This window comes from Ursus americanus, chromosome 21, assembly GCF_024610735.1.
Source record: "Ursus americanus isolate L20-20 chromosome 21, mUrsAme1.1.p, whole genome shotgun sequence".
Taxonomy (NCBI): domain Eukaryota; kingdom Metazoa; phylum Chordata; class Mammalia; order Carnivora; family Ursidae; genus Ursus; species Ursus americanus.
Genome location: NC_142147.1, coordinates 25,202,486 through 25,221,211, shown reverse-complemented (window position 1 = coordinate 25,221,211; position 18,726 = coordinate 25,202,486). Strand labels below are relative to the sequence as shown.

The 18,726-nt window shown below is 39.2% G+C and overlaps 1 protein-coding gene across 9 annotated transcripts in view; it reads right to left on the bottom strand.

The window, feature by feature from the left end:
* ZFHX3 (zinc finger homeobox 3) overlaps window positions 1–18,726 on the bottom strand; it is a 1,292,716-nt gene that overhangs the window by 561,322 nt on the left and 712,668 nt on the right. For all 9 annotated transcript variants that reach the window (XR_015728051.1, XM_087870546.1, XM_087870551.1 and 6 more), the window contains one exon: window positions 8,870–9,138. The gene's annotated coding sequence lies outside the window, so the exon portion shown is untranslated. The remainder of the gene's footprint in view (window positions 1–8,869; window positions 9,139–18,726) is intronic.

Genomic DNA, 18,726 nt, shown 5'->3' with positions numbered 1-18,726 from the left:
CCTTTGTTCATTTGGAGAATCGTTACTCAGAAATATCCACAGAAAATATATATATGAGTTGGTAAGTTACTCCTCGGCTTTCTCTTATTTTACAAGAGAAAAAAAGATAACAATATATAATAATTGTGTTATATTATACATAGTAACTTAATAATATAAATAAATATCAAAACGTCCTCCCCTTTCCCACCTGACATCCTAGATTTAGCTTTTCTTCAGTAAAACATACAAAGAACACTCAAAAAAATTTTTAAATAAGGATTTCTAGTGCGGATAATTTTGTCAAGTACCACAAAGGAAGCAAGTTGATATGTTTTTACCACATGAATATATACACAGTTCTAATCCCTCGGGTGGGACCTCTGAAATACACCTACCTTTCAAAGTATAATACTCTGAATGTATACTTTATATGCAAAGGAGTTGACTGGAATTCCCCACCTTGCTGTACTTAACATGATCATTTTCTAACTTAATCAATAAGCTTGGATGTCTTTTTAGTTTTTTCCTCTCAGGTTTAATGTAACTGACCACTTTTTAGCCCCTAGATTACAGTTTGCAGAGGGAAAGGGATAGATTTATGGGACTCCATTCTGACACAGGATGTGTACAGCAGTCAAAAGCAATGTACCTTCTAAAACTGAAATTAGTATGATACCTTTTTAAGAGGGATTATTTGAAAGTAGGATTGTGGGTAAATGTATTTATGTGGTGTCCTCCATAAGAACCGTGTGATCCCTTCCTTGTATGTCAGATCAGAACAGATGGGAATATAATTCAGCAACACTCTTAATGCTCTCAAAGTGTCCATATAGCACCCATGCAACATACTGCATCATACATTTATTGTGTGTGCATCACCTCTATACTCCCCTCTTATAAAAATATTTTCATATATACAATGGACAAAATTCATGTGTATCTCCATATTTGTCATTATATATAAAATTCTAGAAAGTATCCATGGTTTTCCCAGCTTTATTAACTAAAACAGCAGCCTCTTACCCTTTTTTAGGCCTCCCAAGATATTTCCCCTAATTTTTTCTAGAAGTGCATCCACTGAATTTGAAGAGATGGTATAACTATATAAACTAGAAAGGACCATCGCCTAAGATCTACTTGGTATTAAGTAGGAAACCACTCAATAGGTACCACTGAGCAACCTTGGGCTGATCTCTTTTCTTCCCAGGCTTGCTCTACCCAAGTGCCAAGATGCTTAAAATTCACAATCGCACAGCATGCCCTACCTATCTTCCCTTGCATTTTACCATTTCAGGGTATGAGAGCCCAACTTCCCACTTCTAGAGACCAGATCTCATTGAGCTCTTCCTTTGGCCGTCTCAGCCTGCTGCATTGCTTATACATGTGGTAGGTAGAACTCGAAAGGGAATTACTACCCCTAGAAGCAGATCTTAACTAATAAATAACAGGAGTTAGTGAACAAATACACCAGCTTCTTTTTCCCTTGGGTGGGATAACTGTGAAGTGTATGTTCTCTGTTTTTCCCTGAGTTTTGCTATTTAAATTAAGCTTCTGTTGCCCACAATGTCAACTTGCTTGCTAATATACTCTTTCTTAGCACCTTCCCTTCTCCACTTTGCTTCTCCCACACTTTTTCTAGTTCCTGGGATCACCCTACAGATAAATGACTTTTACTTGGATACTTATCTCAGGGTCTACTTCTATTTCTATAAAGACAATGTAGTCATTCATTTGGGATAGCATCAATATTGCCAAGAAGTCTTCTCTTAAATGCAGAATCTTAGATTTGTGTGTGAGGGGGAGAAGGGGGAGTGAATTTGGAACATAGAATCTCCCTGCTCCAATATCTACCAAAAGGAGCAAAAAGTAGTGAAAACCAGCAAAATGCTCACCAGGGATAGTCAAACAAAGAAAATGGAATAACCTCAAGCTATGAACTTCAAAAAATATCATTTGAGAAGAGGAGGAAATATATTTTGATGTACCTCAATGCTACTTTCAACTAGACCCTGAACATTAGAATGAGTATTAAGAAGTAAAGAAAATGTTTAGAATTTTCCCTGACTACCTCACAGTTTGGAAACAAATGAAAGGTACACTTAGGCATCTTGGGTTGAGTCAGGAAAGTAATTTTGAGAATAGAAGCCTTATCACTGTAAGACCTCAGTCTTACTAGAGGCAGGAAAAACTGCCCAGACTCAATATCTTAGAGAGAGGGCCTCAAGGTAATAAGATATATTCCCAACTTGGTGAAGTGAACTCTGATGAGGGACATTTACCAAAATCTCAGGAGAAGAGCTGAGTCCTTGATTCTCTGAGACAAAGTCCATCAGAATAATCCCTCCTTCAGAGTACTTCGGATATAGACAATAGGATAGAACATTAAGGTGTTAGTAGGAGGAAAAACAGGCCTCAGATAAAATAGGAAGGGGTCAATAAGATTTACCCAACGTCTGTCAGTGCAAAAAAAAGATCTCCACATGGCTTCACATATTAAGCTAGAACAGATGAATGAATGAATGAGTGAATGAATGAATGAAAAAAACATGAAGAAACTTCTGTTTTCGATAATTCTTTTAGACTAGACCTTCTGCTGAAATCAACTTTATATGCAGGATAAAACACTAAAACATGAAGAAATGATGAGAAATCAAGGATCTGATCAAACTAAAGGGACTTCCAGAACTCTGAAAGGAATGCGGAGTGCAAGAGCCCCTCTTTAACCCACCAGCATTTGTCAGTGAGTGAGGATATTTGCCAAATGAGAAAATTTGGATTTCGGTTTTGACAGTCTTGCTATATGTGAGGTGGGAGAGGTATCAGTATGCCCACCGTCCATCCATCCAGGGTAATGAATCTAATAAGAGACCTCCCCACATTAAGCCATGATCTCAAAAGACTACATGTTAAGGAACATTAAAAAGGAAGTAAGACATGCAAAAGAGAGATGGAATACTCATCTGGAAGAAAATACAACCCAAGGAAAAACAAAATTTCTTTTTGAGTACTTCATGCTGTAGAATAGTTTAATATGTCACAAATTTACTAAAATAGTTGCTAAATGGTAGGCTATTAAAGTAGCAAAATGATAGAAAGAGATTGTGGAGCTTTGGAGACAAAGAGAGAATCAAAACATCATTATATAATGAATAAATACATGAGCAAAAGTAGAATATAATAAACATGACCAAAAATAGAATTCGTGGCATGGGGGAAAGGGTTGAGAAAATCTTAGTGAATGAAAAGGAAAAGAAAAAAGGAAAAAAAAATACTCTATGGCCCTGGAGCAGAGAATACAACAGATGGGATAAAAAATCAGATATCTATCATGGGGGGGAAGTACCTTAAAAAAGGAAGTAGTAGATCTATCAATCTAAGGACACAGTATATTCTAAGAAAAACTGATCCTAATTAATTGATGCTAGGCATATTCTGGTTTAGTTGCTGAGTTTAAAGGACAAAGAGAAAAGTTTTTTTATTTATTCAGGTAGAAAAATCAAGTTCTCTGTAAACAGAAAAATTAGATGAGCCTTGGTCTCCTCCATAGCATTAATCCCAGGAGACAAGGAAGCAATATTTACAAGGTGCTGAAGAGAAAAGTATGCTCTGTAGAGTATCACACCCAGTCAAGCTGATGTTCACACACAAACACAGCACTGAGACATTCTCAACTATGAAGGGACTCGGAGTATGGGATCCACGAGTCTATCTTCCAATCAAACAATATACGAATGACAACTTTGTGATAAAAGGACAGTACCCAGTGCCAGTAGACAATGAATAAAGGCCTACAAAGTTCTGAGGAAAGAAAGCATGATGTGAACATTTTATCACCAGCTAAAGTGTCCTTTTAATTATTCATTTATTCATTTTTATTTTACTTCCTATCCCTTCATACTACACCTTGAATATAAAGGCAACAAACATTCTCAGATATGCAAGAACTTAAAATGTGACATTTAAATATCTTCTAAAAGTCTAAAGATAAAGTTCATCCAACTAAAAAAGAAATAGAATTTTAATAATGTAAAAACACAGATCTAAAAACTAGAATTGAGCACTGAATTGTTATTTGAATTAGATGTATAAAAATATGACAAAATTAACGTGTTATTCATGGTTCATTACGAGATGACAAAATGTCACCACTATGACAAAGTAAAGCAATAACCAGTAAATACCAGGAAACAAGAAGGAAATTGGGTGGTTGTGTGCCAATTTTCTCATCTTTTAAGCAGGGAGTCAACCACTATTATATAATAATGAAACATGAAGTTAAAAAAGAATAAGGAATCTAGACAAAGCTTTTTCCTTATCTTTTTTCTTAATCATAGATAGATCATTTAGGAAGTATAGTCTAATGAAAATATCCCCCCCCCCAAGGATCCAAAATTCCTTCAGTTTCACCTTTAAGCTTTTTCTGTTATATTTTAATGTAATAATTTAGTACCCCCAAAAATAATTTAGTACCATTCACTTAGTAGTTGTTATTTTTGTCATACACAATGCCTCTTTAAAAATCTCAGTTTTTTCTCAGTCTCTTTGAGCCTTTCATTGTCTTTGTCTCACTTGTTTTTCTCTTTTTTCTATGTGCATGGTAAACAAATTCTTGGGGAAATGTTCAACAGGTGGGAAAGATGACTGTTTCTGAGTAGTGAGATTTTTAGTGAAATTCTGCCTTATTTGTACTTTACCATTTTTTAATTTTATAATGTGAACATATACAATTTTTGCAAAAACAGTAGTCATTACTCTATAAAAGAAAAATACAGGCTTCTATCACCTTGTTATCAATGTATTTATGATTTTGTACATGGCAGAAAAGGAAAGTAGACACTGGAAGATACTAAGAGCCCAGACTGGGAAATTGGGGCATCAAGAAAGGGGGAGAAAATTATAATAGAAGTATCACATCACTTTTATTTTTTTCATATTTTTGCCTATGGTTTCAAATTAAAGTAGCTGTCATTTCAATTTTACTACATTGTTTATTCTGCTATTTTCTTTAGAAGATCTAGCCTCTTAGGACATGGATGCTCCTTTTCTCTTAATGGTTACCAGATCCCTAATTCTGACTCTCTCAGATATTTTAATCCTCAAGGTTTCCTGAGCATGTCAAAGGCAGATTCACCAATGCCTGCATCCATTTGCAGATTAACAGCTTCTTCCATTAGCAAATTGGAAATTCTTTCCCTCGTCCCTTTTATAGTGGGGTCTTTTTCTCTTAGTAGTACTATGACTCCCATTTCTGCATCTTCCTTTATTAATGCAGTCTGTAAAGCATTTCCATTTTTCTTGGATGCTTCAGCCTTCTGTTGAGTTAATGAGTGTTAAATGGAATGGCTTATCTGAGGGAACAAAGACTACCTCCTTCAACTAATGGGAACACTGATCCTTAATATAGAAGCCTGGCATTGGTAGGTAACAATACATGTGCCATTCTTTATGTTCGCCTAAGTCATGGAGTTCTCTTGAGGTCACAGAGTAGATACCTGAGTAATAATGTTAGCACAGTGGATGAGATGAGACCAGGAGAGAGGTGGCAGCGTCTGCCTTAGGGATAGGAAATGGATTGGAAATGAATCCTCCAGAATACGATCCAAATTTTCAACATAAACATTCCAGATCCACCAGGATACACCAGACCTTGATAAGTGGAAGGAGGCACACCACATCCATCACAAAACACTTTAGAGCTGAAAACAACTAGGAGCTGAAAACCCCAACAGGCAAGTCCTTTAGGCTACTTATTTAAATTCAGTTGACTGTTCGATGTACCAAATAATAAAAAAGTACACCCCCCAGTATTTTGCAAAATCTGTATCTTCTTTTGAATACGGTACCTAACAGCATCTAGTCACTGCATTAAATACCCTATTAATAATGAGCAGCATCCCTATTTCTGATGACAAAATGAATACACTGAGGCATTCTTATTCGAGGAAGCATCTGTATTTTTGTTCTTAATGAACAATTAGCTTAGCTTCCATATGCAGTCTGGATGTTTTAAGCATTTTCTAAATTATTATTACTCTTTGGGTAAGATTTTTGATTCCCTTAGTATTTTTCTGTGACTAAGATGATCCCAGATGGAAGATCCATTGGGTTTTGGCTATAAAAGCAATTTTTTAAAAAAGTTTGCAACTTTAAAACAGACCTAAATCCAAGAGAAAATGACAATTTTATATATATATATGACATATGTGAGGACATTTTGATCATATTTTAGGAGAGAACTCTTTCATATGACAAACCCAACACCTTCATTTAAAAGCCAAACTCTGCTTGAAAAATATCAAAGCTTTCATTTAAGTTGCCATGGGCAAACAGAGTTATGTACAAATCAGAATCATTTGGAGAGGTGGAGGGGGTGGTGCACACTGTATTTAACTTTCAAAACACAGTGAGTAGAATGAGCTCAACTCTACACAAAGAGCTCAGTTTCTGGGATAAACACATGGGAATCAGAGTTGGTGTAAAAGGTAGAAAAAGGAAACTGAAGTTACAAAATTCAGTCACATTTCAAAATTTTCTGCTACAATAATTCACTTTACATAGAATTAATGTGGCTGATTGAACGTTTGTGCTGTAATTTACTTATAATTAACATTTTATGGTGAACAGATTTCACCATCTCCTTCATGCTGTGAACTCTAAGCCATAGGTCAAAAATAGAGATGAAACAGATAAGCACAAAATATTCTCACTGAAATATTAATGAGATTTTAATTTACTGCTTTAAAAACACATCTTTCATCAACGTCTATATATAAAAATCACTATTTTAAATTTTTTAATCACATTAAAAATATAATGAACTCTTCTAGCTGGCAGAAAGAGTCTAATTCACATAGGAAGTCCTAGGTATATGAAACATTTTTCCAACCTCTTCAGATGCCAGAAATATGGTCACATGAAGACACAGCCATTGAATCCAACATAGCCAAGAATCTCTTCTCATTTAACCAGCCCTGAGCCCGAAACACTGTGGAGCAGAGATGGCAGCATCCCCACTGCGCCTTATCCGAATTCTCGACCCACAGAATCCACGAGAGTTATAAACTCAGTGTCGTTTTCCACCACTGCATTTTGGGGTGGTTTGTAAGGCAACAAGAAATACATGGAATCCGAAGAGGCTTTAATATGCAACTATGCCTTTGCCACCATCTCGGATCCCTGTTACTTTTATTCTAGAGAGAAAATCCAGACAACCTTAAACAACCAGAAACTGTTTTACAGATGATATAAAGATGATGTGTTCTTTCGAGCAAACAGCAGACAATAAAACTAGTCAGATTTTTGAAGCTGATGACAATCCCAAGGGAATAAATATCTTATGAGGATTTCACATCTGTTGAGACCAGTAGACCTACCAAATTCAGCCATTTCTCCAGAAATTTTACTCAGGTTAATTAGGAAATACCAAGGCTCTTTCACCTCACTCACACAGCCAAATTTCTCAGAAGAGCCAATCCACATGTTCTCAATTTCTTCACCTTCTATTCGTTCCTCAACCCACTCAAACCCTTCACAATTCCTATTTCTTTTTCCAAGTTAGAAAGTCATCCCCCAGAAAGGGGTTGTGTGGCTAAGGAAGAGGAGTGAGAAGTGACTACAAACACACAGGAAAAGATATATATGGTTTGCATAAGTAACATCCTATCCTTTCAGTCACAAATCTTCTATAATGTTATGCAAATATTCAAGATTTTTCCATCATTTATAATAACAGTGTTGGGAAAGCGAGGATATTAGAACATAAAGCAGTAAAAAAAACTGCTATAGCAAACTAACCTGGCCCTTGATTTATCTTTGCCAAGGTCAGACCAAATGAGAATTAGACCTTTGATGCCAAGAACATGCTACTTATTGTGTAAATGATTTAGAAATGGAAGCATATCGTTAACGAATACTGACTTGACTGCCTTTTTAAAATCATTATGGCTTTGTTTGGTGCCCATCACAGATGGGGCAGCTTGTGGAATTACAGCAGGGCCTACTGATAGGAACCAAGGTCTGCTAAGGCCTGGTTTTCCTATCAGCCAACACTTGCTTTTAGAACAAAGGTGAACACATTTAGTCCACAAAAATGGCACCTTTGACCTGAGAGGTCCGAACCCTTCCCAGAGACTTTATATTTGTATTTTTAGAGGAGAATTTCTTGGGGAGGATGGAAAAAACAATTCTTCGAATTCACTTGCTCAGCATAGGAAAATGCAGAACAAGGGGTGGACATACAGACCCAGAGGACTGCAAAAATGGAACATACATGATGGTTCTACATGGTCAACTTCTGACTCCATATTGGCTTTTGTTGTCCTATCAGCTCAACAACGTTCCATGGAAAGAAAGGTGACATGAAGAGAGAACTAGGACATCCATGAGGAAGCCAGTAAAACCACACAATTCAATGAAGACATTTCATTCCCTTTACTTTCTAACAAGCTCCAACCCATTCAAAGCACTTATTAGAATTTCAAATGAAAAGCTGAATACTATGAGCATTGTAAATCAGCTACAAACAGCTTTTAAAACTCTGCCAGGAGAAAATACACATGTAATTTTCTTCTTTTTTTTAATATTGCTTTTTTTTTTTTTTTTTTTTTTTTTTTTGCCCTCAAAGGGTTTGTTTGTTAAGAAGCAGGTACCAATTTATTTTTACGGAGGGAATATGTTTGATTTGGGGAGGGGTGGGGAGGCACAACTGGAAAGATCCTTTAATCTAGGTTGGTAGGTGCTTCCAACATTATTTCCACTTGTGATACATGCCCTAGCACTTGGGCAAAGGGTGCCCTTTCCCAAACAATGCAGTGTTTATTTTTTTTCCTACATTGGTTATTTTTTATCCGTTAGAATTCTTAGAATCTGAAGCAGAAATATCACTTACCTGGGGAAAACTGGTAGTCAGACTTCTCCAGGCCAGGAAACCATACTTGCTGACTCTGAACAGTCCATAAAGATCACGGTGCTAGAGGAGCCTGCCCATCAACGGGGGACGTGTGGGAGGGGGGCAGAGTTCATCTCAAGAGTCGGAAGCCTGCTGCCTCTCTTGCTAGGATATCCTGTAGCCTCCCATACGTTCATTGCCTTGAGAATCTGACAGGGCCATGAGACAGAGACACTTTAGAATTGCTCCTCATTTCTCTCTTCAAATTCCTGGAAAGAAGAGAAAAGAAAGAGCTTTCTCAATTTGTTGAGTTCTTAAAGTAGCTAGAGACTGGGATCAATTTTCAAATTAGAGATTCCCTTTTCCTTTTCTCCTTCCTTCCTTCCTTCCTTCCTTCCCTTCCTTCCTTCCTTCCTTCCTTCCTTTCCTTCCTTCCTTCCTTCCTTCCTTCCTTCCTTCCTTCCTTCCTTCCTTCCCATCTGCTGCAGCACACGAAGGCCCATGTGGTTACAGAGATCACCTTCCATACTATACAAAGCAAAAAACACAAACCAAAGTGTCACTGAGGCTACATCCTCTAGAAAATATCCACAATTGAATCTCTTGGGCAAATGTTACTTTCTTAGACACAGAACACTTACTGCTAAAAACTGTGAAAACATAGGACAATATGTTCTGATAGAAAAGACCACAGCCAACTATGGTTAAAAAAAAAAAACAAAAAAAACCAGGTGCCACTCAAAAATCACAAGCTTTCATCTCTTCTGTTTCGGTTCTAAAAGTAGCTGCCTTGACATCAAAATGAAAATTACAACCTTAAAATGAATGAGGAACTGCTCCAAAGCCTGGAGAATGGGATCCAGATGTAATCCTATGTTCTATCTGGATGGAAAGATGGAATCAAGCTGCATTTGATAATTTATTTATTTAACAAAAAACTACTAACCATCAACCACTGAAAACCACATGCATCCACTTTAGGTATTAATAATTCTCTGCCTACCTCCCTCTCAAATTTTGTAATCACCTTTCAGGCATAAGTACTTGAATGGTCAGTCAGAGTGTTGCCCCATGAGTTCCCTTCGGTATGGGGTAATGGAAGGATCCTGGGCTCTAGGATCAGATACACTAGAGATAACATTCAGAAGGGAGGAAGTCCACTGATTGCTTCAGGTTAGAAATGAAGGGGGACCACTATATATGGAAGGTGGCTTGTGTTTTTAAGTAGACTGGAAGACCCAGATCTCTCCCTTGTCTGCCCCCCCCCCCCAACCAATATAGTCCTCTTCTAGTGTTGGAGGATTTTTATTAAGGAAACCAACAGTTTTCTTCCATGGGGTAGCATTTTCTTTGCAACCAGCCTGGTGGGTCAAGAGGTAATGATGAGACACCTCCAGTGGGAGTATAAACCCTGGTCATCAAATATGGAGGCCATGAGATCTGGCCTTCCTTTCATAGAACTCTTCTCCCACCAGTAGCAGCCCTGAAGCACCTGGCTTTGATTGCACTGTGGGAGCTGGAAAGTTTCTTTCCACATGGATCTGCTCCTTATTAGCAGAATGATCTTGTAGGAGCTACATAACCTCTCTGAACCTCATTCAGTCACCTATAAAATGAGAGAGTAATACCTGCTTCATGGTGATGCCTAAAAGAGACAATGCACGAAAGTTCTTTGCACACAGCCTAGCTCAGGACAAGTTAGCCTGGTTGGAGTTGCACTCCATTCCAGCTTATTCTAAGCCTGACACTACCTGAAGAAGAAGGTGCTTGATCTCAGTTGTTGAAAAGGTCCTTCTGTCACGTTGTATGTGCTGGTGTCACAGAAAGTTACCTGAACCATTATGGCCCGCATCATCACAACCCGCATCCCCGGTAGTTCCCTACTTTGGTAATAGCTGTTGGTTTTCCTTTTTCTGTCCCCTCTTTAGTCAACTCAAAAATTTATCCTTAAAGAAATTTCTCCCCCTCCCTCTTTCAAACTTCTCTTATTATTCCCCCTCTTTCTTCTCTCGTCCTTTTAAACATAATTTTCAGCCCCACAGTGGTTACCTACTTGCTGCCTAAGACACCCAAGTAAAGTCCTTATACCTGAACTTTGAGCTTTTCTGACTCTTGGTTTTTGTCCTTATATTCATCACCTCCCTCTCCCTACTGTGGTTCACCTCTCCATGTTCCTCGTCCCAACCTTTATCCCCAATATTCTGTATATTTTTCCTTCTTGATGAAAATCATTCACCCATTGAAAGACATCTAGGCTGTTTCCAGCTTTTTGTTTTACAAATAAAGTCATTATAAACATTCATGTACAGGTTCTTGCATAGTATATAGCTTTTCGTTTCTCCTGTGTAAATGTCCAGGAGTACAAATGCTCAGGGTTGTATAATTACATGTTCAGTTTTTAAGAAACTCCCAAACTCTTCGCTAGAACAGTTGTATCATTTTGCATTCCCACCAGCAATGTATGGGTGATTTGATTTCTCTGCCTCCCTACCGGTATTTGGTATTGTCATTATTTTTTATTTTATTTTATCCCATCTAATAGATGGGTAACGATAGCTCATTGTGGTTTTAATTTGTATTTTTCAAATAGCTAATGATGTTGGGCATCTTTCCATGTGCTTATTTGCTATTTGTATATCATCTTTGGTGAAATGACTCTTCATGTTATTTGCCGTGTTCTAATTGGAACGTTTGCTTTTTCCTACTGTTGAGTTTTTAAAGTTTTTATATAGTCTAGAAATGGGTCCTTTGTTGGATATGAGGTTTGCAAATATCTTCTTCCACTCTGTAGCTTATTATTTCATTCTAGAAAGATCTTTCACATAGCAAAAGTTTTTAATTTTGTTGAATCAATTTATCAAGTTTTCCTTATATAAATTGGGCTTTTGCTGTCAACACTAAGAAAACTTTCCTAGCCCTAGAGCCTAAAGACTTTGTCCTATTTTTTCTAAAAGTTTTTATAATTTTATGATTTATATTTAACTCTGCAATACACTTTGAATTAATTTTTGTGAACTTAGGTTGAAGTTTATTTTTGTTTGTCCATTGATGTCCAATTGCACCAGCAACATCTGCTGCAAGGCCATATTTCCTCCATTGTATTGCTTTTAGATCTTTGTCAAAAATCATTTTGGCATAATTGTGTGGGTCTACCTCTGGGTTCTCTATTCTTCTCTACTGATGTGTGTGACAATATTGAAGAACATTGATTACTGTAGCCAGTTAAGAAGTCTTTATATTGGGTAGACTCTGATCTACTTCCCTGATTGAATCCTGATATCTTAAGTAATCTGATATTAAACTGCCACATATTTATTCTTTTTTTGAAACAGTTTTAGCTATTCTAGTTTCTTTGAATTTCCATATAAATTTCTGAATAATTCTGTATATATTTACGAAAATATCTTGGTGGAATTTTTATAGGAATTACACTGAGGAATAAACCAATTCAAGGAAAATTGACATCTTTACCATGTTGAATATTCCAAACCATGAACATAGTACTTCTCTCCATTTATTTAGGTCTTTTTGATTTCTCTTATCAGCATTTGCAGTTTTCAACATACAAGATATACATGTTTTATTAGGTTTCCACCTAACCTTTCATTTTTTAGGCTTTTATAAATAGCATTATATTTTTAATTATTATTTTCATGTGTTCATTGCTAGTCTATAGAAATACAGTTGGTTCTTGTATGTGTATCTTATGTTCCCTGACTTTACTAACCTTGCTTATTCATTCTAGAAGGTTTTATTATTAATTTTTGTAGAGTCCTAGGGATTTTCTATGTAGACAATCACGTCTTCTGCAAGTGAAGATCATTTTATTTCTTCCTTTCCAATCTGTGTGCCTTTGGTTTTCTCCGTTGGCCTTATTGCACTGACTAGAACTTGCAGCACTGTGTAGAACGGGAATGGTAGAGTGGTCATCCTTGCCTTATTCCTGATGTTTGGGGGAAAGCGTTCAGTCTTTCCATTAAGTATAATGTTTGCAGGGTTCCTGAGTGGCTCAGTTGGTTAAGTGTCTGACTCTTGATCTCGGCTCTGGTCTCAATTTCAGGGTCATGAGTTCAAGTCCCACACTGCGCTCCACACTGGGTGTGGAGCCTATTAAAAAAAAAAAAAAGCATAATGTTGCTGTAGGGTTTTTGTAGATGCTCTTTATAAAGTTGAACAAGTCCCTCTCTATTCCTATTTTTCTGAGAATTTTTATCATGAATGGGTATTGCGTTTTGTTGAATGTTTTCTCTGTCTCAGTTGATATAATCATGAAATATTTCTTTAGCCTGTTAATATGGTAGATTATATTGTTCAATTTTCGAATATGTAAACAGCTTTGCAGTCCTGTAATAAACCCTGTTGGGTTATGGTATATAATTCTCTTTGTATGTTGCTGAAATGTATCTGCTAGCATTTTGTTAAAGACTTTTGCATCTATGTTCAGGAGGTATATGGTCCATAGTTTCTTTTTTTTTTTTTTTTTTTTTTGGACTCTTAGTCTGGTGTTGGTATCAGGATACTATCAACATCATAAAATGAAGTGGGAAGTATTTTTTTCTTTTTCTTCTTTCTGGATGAAATTATGTAGAACTGGTGTTAATTCCTTAAACACTTGGTAGAATTCTGCAGTGAAACACCAGGCCAATGATTTCTGTCTGTTCCTCTAGCTCTCCTTCCAGATCTTACTTCCTCAATTTCTACCACAAGCGTGCAACTTCTAATGCCTATAATAAATTCTTTATTTCCTAATACTCTGATCTACTTCCCTGATTGAATCCTGATATCTTAAGTAATCTGATATTAAACCGAAATAATGATAATAACAGTTAAGAGTTCCTGAGCATTTAAAACACGGCAAGCACCTGTTATGCACTTTCCATGTGTTATTTCACGTAAGCAACCCCACAGGGAAGGTTATATTGTCATTCCAATTTTACAGAAAAGGAAACTGAAATACAGAGAAGTAAGCGGTAAACAAACCCACAGTAAGGATCTGAAGCAGGACAAATACCAGACTCTTAGCCACGCTGCTCAAGCGAAGTTCCTTTTCTTGGCATAAAATGTCTCTTTCAGAAGACCAGGGCATATGGTGCTGACAGAAAGCATATATTTGAGTCTTAGCCACATCCCTGGCTTCTTGAATAACCTGTGCTTTTCGTCTTGTTTACCTTCTTTTCACACCCACTTCTTTTTCTATTTCTCTTCTTTTCTCTGTCCTTTGAGGATTTTCCCTCTGGACTTTTCCCCATTGAAATGCCCCCTCACCTCCCTATCACCTTTTGTATAGTTGGAAAGGAAGCAATACCAACCGATGCGCCTCCTTTCAGATTCACCGGGCCCCACATACGTGAAGCACCGGCAGAAGAGGGATAGGCACTGGTTGGTGGGGCGGCAGGACGGACACGGCAGCGTGCTGAACAGAATGCACACCCGTTAGAGCGAGAACAAGTGGGGACCTATCGGGGCCAGTAGACATAAGCCTGCACAGTCACTCTGAGAAATCACCTCTCTTGTTCTGGCTTTTTCTTTGCCCACTTTGGGGTCAGTCCAGTTTTTAATTAAAATGTCTACCTTGCCTTAAGAGACTGTATTAATTCACTAAAATCAACAATACTTTGGATGCAGAAATGAACATGTAAGCAGATGCAGCCCGGATCCATTCTACTCTGGCGCATGTGTATTTTTTTTTTTTCTTTTCCCTGAGTGCCTTTGCTTGGTAAAAGCCATCAAATATCATTGAGAATTATTACTAATTTTTTGAACAGCCCTGAAGAATTAAAGAGGGAGAGGAAGAGAGAAGGAATAAGAGGAAGAGAGAGAGAAAGAGAGGTTAAGCTCAAAGGCAGAGAGAGAGAAATGGACCAGATTATACAAAATTAAAAAGCAAATACGAGCAGACAATTTGTGCCGAGTGATTGCAAGCAATTACAGTCCAGCTTTTCTGGAGGGAAGATGGGGGGAGGGGGTTATTTCAGCTTAAAAGAAGACTTTATTCATTCCTGATCAGCTTCTCCTACCATTCTCTCTTTTATTCTTGGATATCAATTTAAAAAAAAAAAAATCAGCTTTCAGATGTTCCAGGTCCACCCCTGCGAATCCACCCCTGGGCAGACAGTGAGAATTTAAGCTTCCAATCGGTTCTTTCTATAGCCCTGAAAACCAATTTGTTCATAAAGAATAAAATAAGAAGGGGGCGGGGGGGGGGGAACACAACAAGAGCATGTGTTTCTTTTAGAGGAGAGCTTCAATTTTACTATAATTGTCTAAAGACGGAGCTGCTTTGATCTGAAGAATTATTATTGTGCCTCAAATGCCGGCTGCTAATGTCACAGCTGTGCTGGGGCTCAGTCACGCCGAGGGGCTTGGGGACTAACTTAGTCTCTGACCTACCTCTGGGTCCCGCTCTCCTTGGCTTTCCTTTGTCCACGTGGGAAAGTTCGCTTTCCCGGTATGTCCCTTGACCATCAAAGGCCACAGAGCTATTGGTTTTATTCAGGTTCTCGGGGCAGTGGGAACATCCCAGGAGCCGCTAAGGCTGGGCCAGAGTGGGGGCTCTCGCCTTCCTAGGGGCAGGCAGGGCCGGATGGGACATGCGAGAGGGCTGGTGCAGTCACTAGATTGGGGGACCCAGGAGCTTGTGGACTCCCAGTCCACACGAGAGCGGTACAGACAGAGTGCCAGTGCTTACAAGAAACACAGAGAACCACTGACTGCATTTCTCTGGTTTCAATTCTCTGGGTTAATAGTTACTTTCTCTCTTTTTGGCTTATGCTGCACTGAAGCAAAGGGCAGTTCAAAAAGCAGAATTAAACATTTTTCTTTCGGAAGAAGGAAGCTAACAACTATATTTAGGGTCTGAGAGCTGAAGATCTTCAGGGCTTACGTTTTCCTTGCCGCAGGTGGGGGGACGGAACCAGAGGGCCCCATCTCCTGCGTGGCTTCTCCTTGGTGGCTGGGCAGGCCCAGCTCAGGGCTGCCGGAACAGCCCTGTCCACTCGTTGCCTCACTTCCGCCCGTCTGGGAAGCCACCTTGCCACCTCCGGGTTCCTCTGTCCCCTCTGAGGCTTCACTAGGAACTGCTCATCTGTTTCTCTGTGGCTCCCCACTGCCAATAGCATGGTTCACGCTTTATGACTTGGCATTCAAGGCTCTACAGATACGCTGCCTGCAGACCTTCCTCCAGCCATTACCCTTTGCCCTGCAACCACAGGTGATGAGCTTCGCCACTACTCCAGAGAGCTCCAGCAAATTCCCACCTCAGAGCCTTTGCTATGACTTGCCGCCTACCTGGAATACAACCTCTCCCTTCTCTCCACTTCTCTGAGTCCTTTTCCCTTTTCCTAGCCCCACTTCTAGGCCGATGTGCAGATGAGATGGGTAAGAAAATTATTACAAAAGGACTGTGAAACCTAGTTTGGGGAGAGGAGTAAAAACATGGCCTGGACTAAGTCTGGGGTCCATGACAACAGGGAGAAGACAGATTGGGAAGAAGACACCACGCCCCTCTCTCTAAGCCAGCGTTTCTCAAACTGCAAGAATGCACACAGCCCTTTGAAAGAAAATGTAGTAAAACACAAGAATATTCACAAACCTTTGGGGTCTGAAGATTCTAGTTTGAAAAACAGTGCCTTGAGAAACAAAAAAAAACCCGGTAGCCCTACAAGGACTAGGCCCACATTCCCCACAAAACTCATCCTTTCTAACCTGAGCTTCCCTGATTCAAAACATACTAGAAGACTTTCGTTAGCTGTGCGAACACGGGCCAGTTACTTAACTTCTCTGTGCCTCTTCATCTATAAAAGGAAGACAAATAAAAATACCTACCTCAAAGTACAGCTGCAAGGATAAAATGAGGTAAGTGCTTGGCACATTGCAAGCTCTCAACCAGCGGTAGCTTTAATCAAACTAATCCCTCTAGGTACCTATCTTGTTGCCAGAAACTCTGAGAGCAAATCCTGAATTCCTCATTCCCTCTTCAGCTCCAGGAGGTCTGATATTCTGGGGTTTCCAGAGAGCAACAGGGAGGGCGCTTAGGAGACTAAGGCTCCAATGAAGACTGAGTTGCGGGGCGCCTGGGTGGTGTGGTCGGTGAAGCATCCAACTCTCAATTATGGCTCAGGTCCTGATCTGGGTGGGGGTTGTGAGGTCAAGCTCCACGCTCAGCGGGGAGTCTGCTGGAGATTCCTGCTCTTTCTCTCCCTCTGCCCCTCCCCCTGTACACACACTCTCTCTCCCTCTAAAATAAATAAATAAATCTTAAAAAAAAAAAAAAAAAAAAAAAGACTGAGTTGCAACCACAGGAAGCACCAAGATAAGAAACACAGAGCCAAACCTGAGCTTTGAGCCAAGGGGAGGTAAACAGATTTTCTAGAGTGACATGGACAGAACAGCTGGGCAGATGTCCTAAGAAGGGGACAAAGGGAGGCAGGCCTCACTGCAGAGCTTATGGAGGAAGATCTATTTGAAGAGAATGCAGAAGATTCTGGCTAAGGAGGAATGATCTTTGTACCTCAACAAGCCATGGAAGTAAATGACAGGAGTTAGGCAAGAAGGGAGACCTATAAGGCTCAAAGAAACCTAGAGAATAATCTTGGAGCAAATTTAAGAGTAGAGAGTGAGGAGGCAAGATACCTCCAGAAGGACAGCATCTCCATCTTCCATTCACTGCCCTGTAACTTCGGGTATTGGAAGGGTCAAGGGAAAGATCTCTGCGGATCTCTAAGTCATAATTCTTGGCCCTGGAGCTCCTGTTCTCCTTCCTTGCAGGGAAATGGGCTTGGACATAAACAAAGAAGTTATTAAAATGAACAAAATTTAGGGAAGAGGTAAGGAGTCAAGAGAAAGTGTACGAATGCATGCAACTTAGTTCAAAATACAATGAAAAAAAAAAGACGGACTGAAGGATGGGCAAAGGGACAAACAGATGGACTGAGAGAAAACAAGTATGCTCCAATGTTCACAGCTGAATGTAGATGGTGTGTGAGTGTTCACTGTAAATGTTTTTTTTTCAACGTATGTGTTTGCCATTTTTAATAAAAAGTTGGGGAAAAATAGGTAACCATATCCAAGATAATCAATTCATGCCTCAAGACAAGTTGTCCCTAAGAGGACTGGCACATTACTGAAAGGGTAGATTTTTTTCAACTGTCTCCCTTGCCCTTTCAGCCGCCCAGTGCTGTCCACACACTCTGCCAGCACTGGACAACCTGCTAAGAATGTCACTTGTAAAGACTGAAGCTAGGAGCCCATGCTATGGAATCCATATTTTGTTAGCTCTTTCCCAGTGAGTGATACAAGTCTTTAACATCCAAAGAAATAACTCTTAAGAAGTGGAATTTTGGCCAGTGGAGAAGAAACTATAGGTGGTATACCAGTTGGGATTAATCCTCGGGATAACGCAAAATGCAGATTCTTCTTCACAAGGTCCAGGATAGGCCTGAGACCACATTTTAATAAGCTCCCAGGTGATGCTGATGCTGCCCATCTTGGGGGCACACTTGACTTTGAGTAGCAAGTTTAACTCTTGCATTTTTCCTACAGATAAATGTGCATTTTTGCTATCCTCCTGGGGGCTTTGATGCATTGTGTCCTTATGCAAGGCTGTCTGGAGGCCAGACGAGATTCACCCCTGTAACAAGACCCTCCCTGACAGGACTCCAGCTCTGCTCCTTGCTGCTTGGTCTACACTGTCTTCATGTTCAGCATGTCATCCCCTAAGCTGATGATCTAGAATGGCCCATGTTGGACATAGCAGACAGCGGGCTACGGGTGCTCAATACAGCTCTTATTAATATTAATAATTAATGCATAGTGCTAATAAGTAACCACTTACTAACATCAATAATGACATCGAGAAA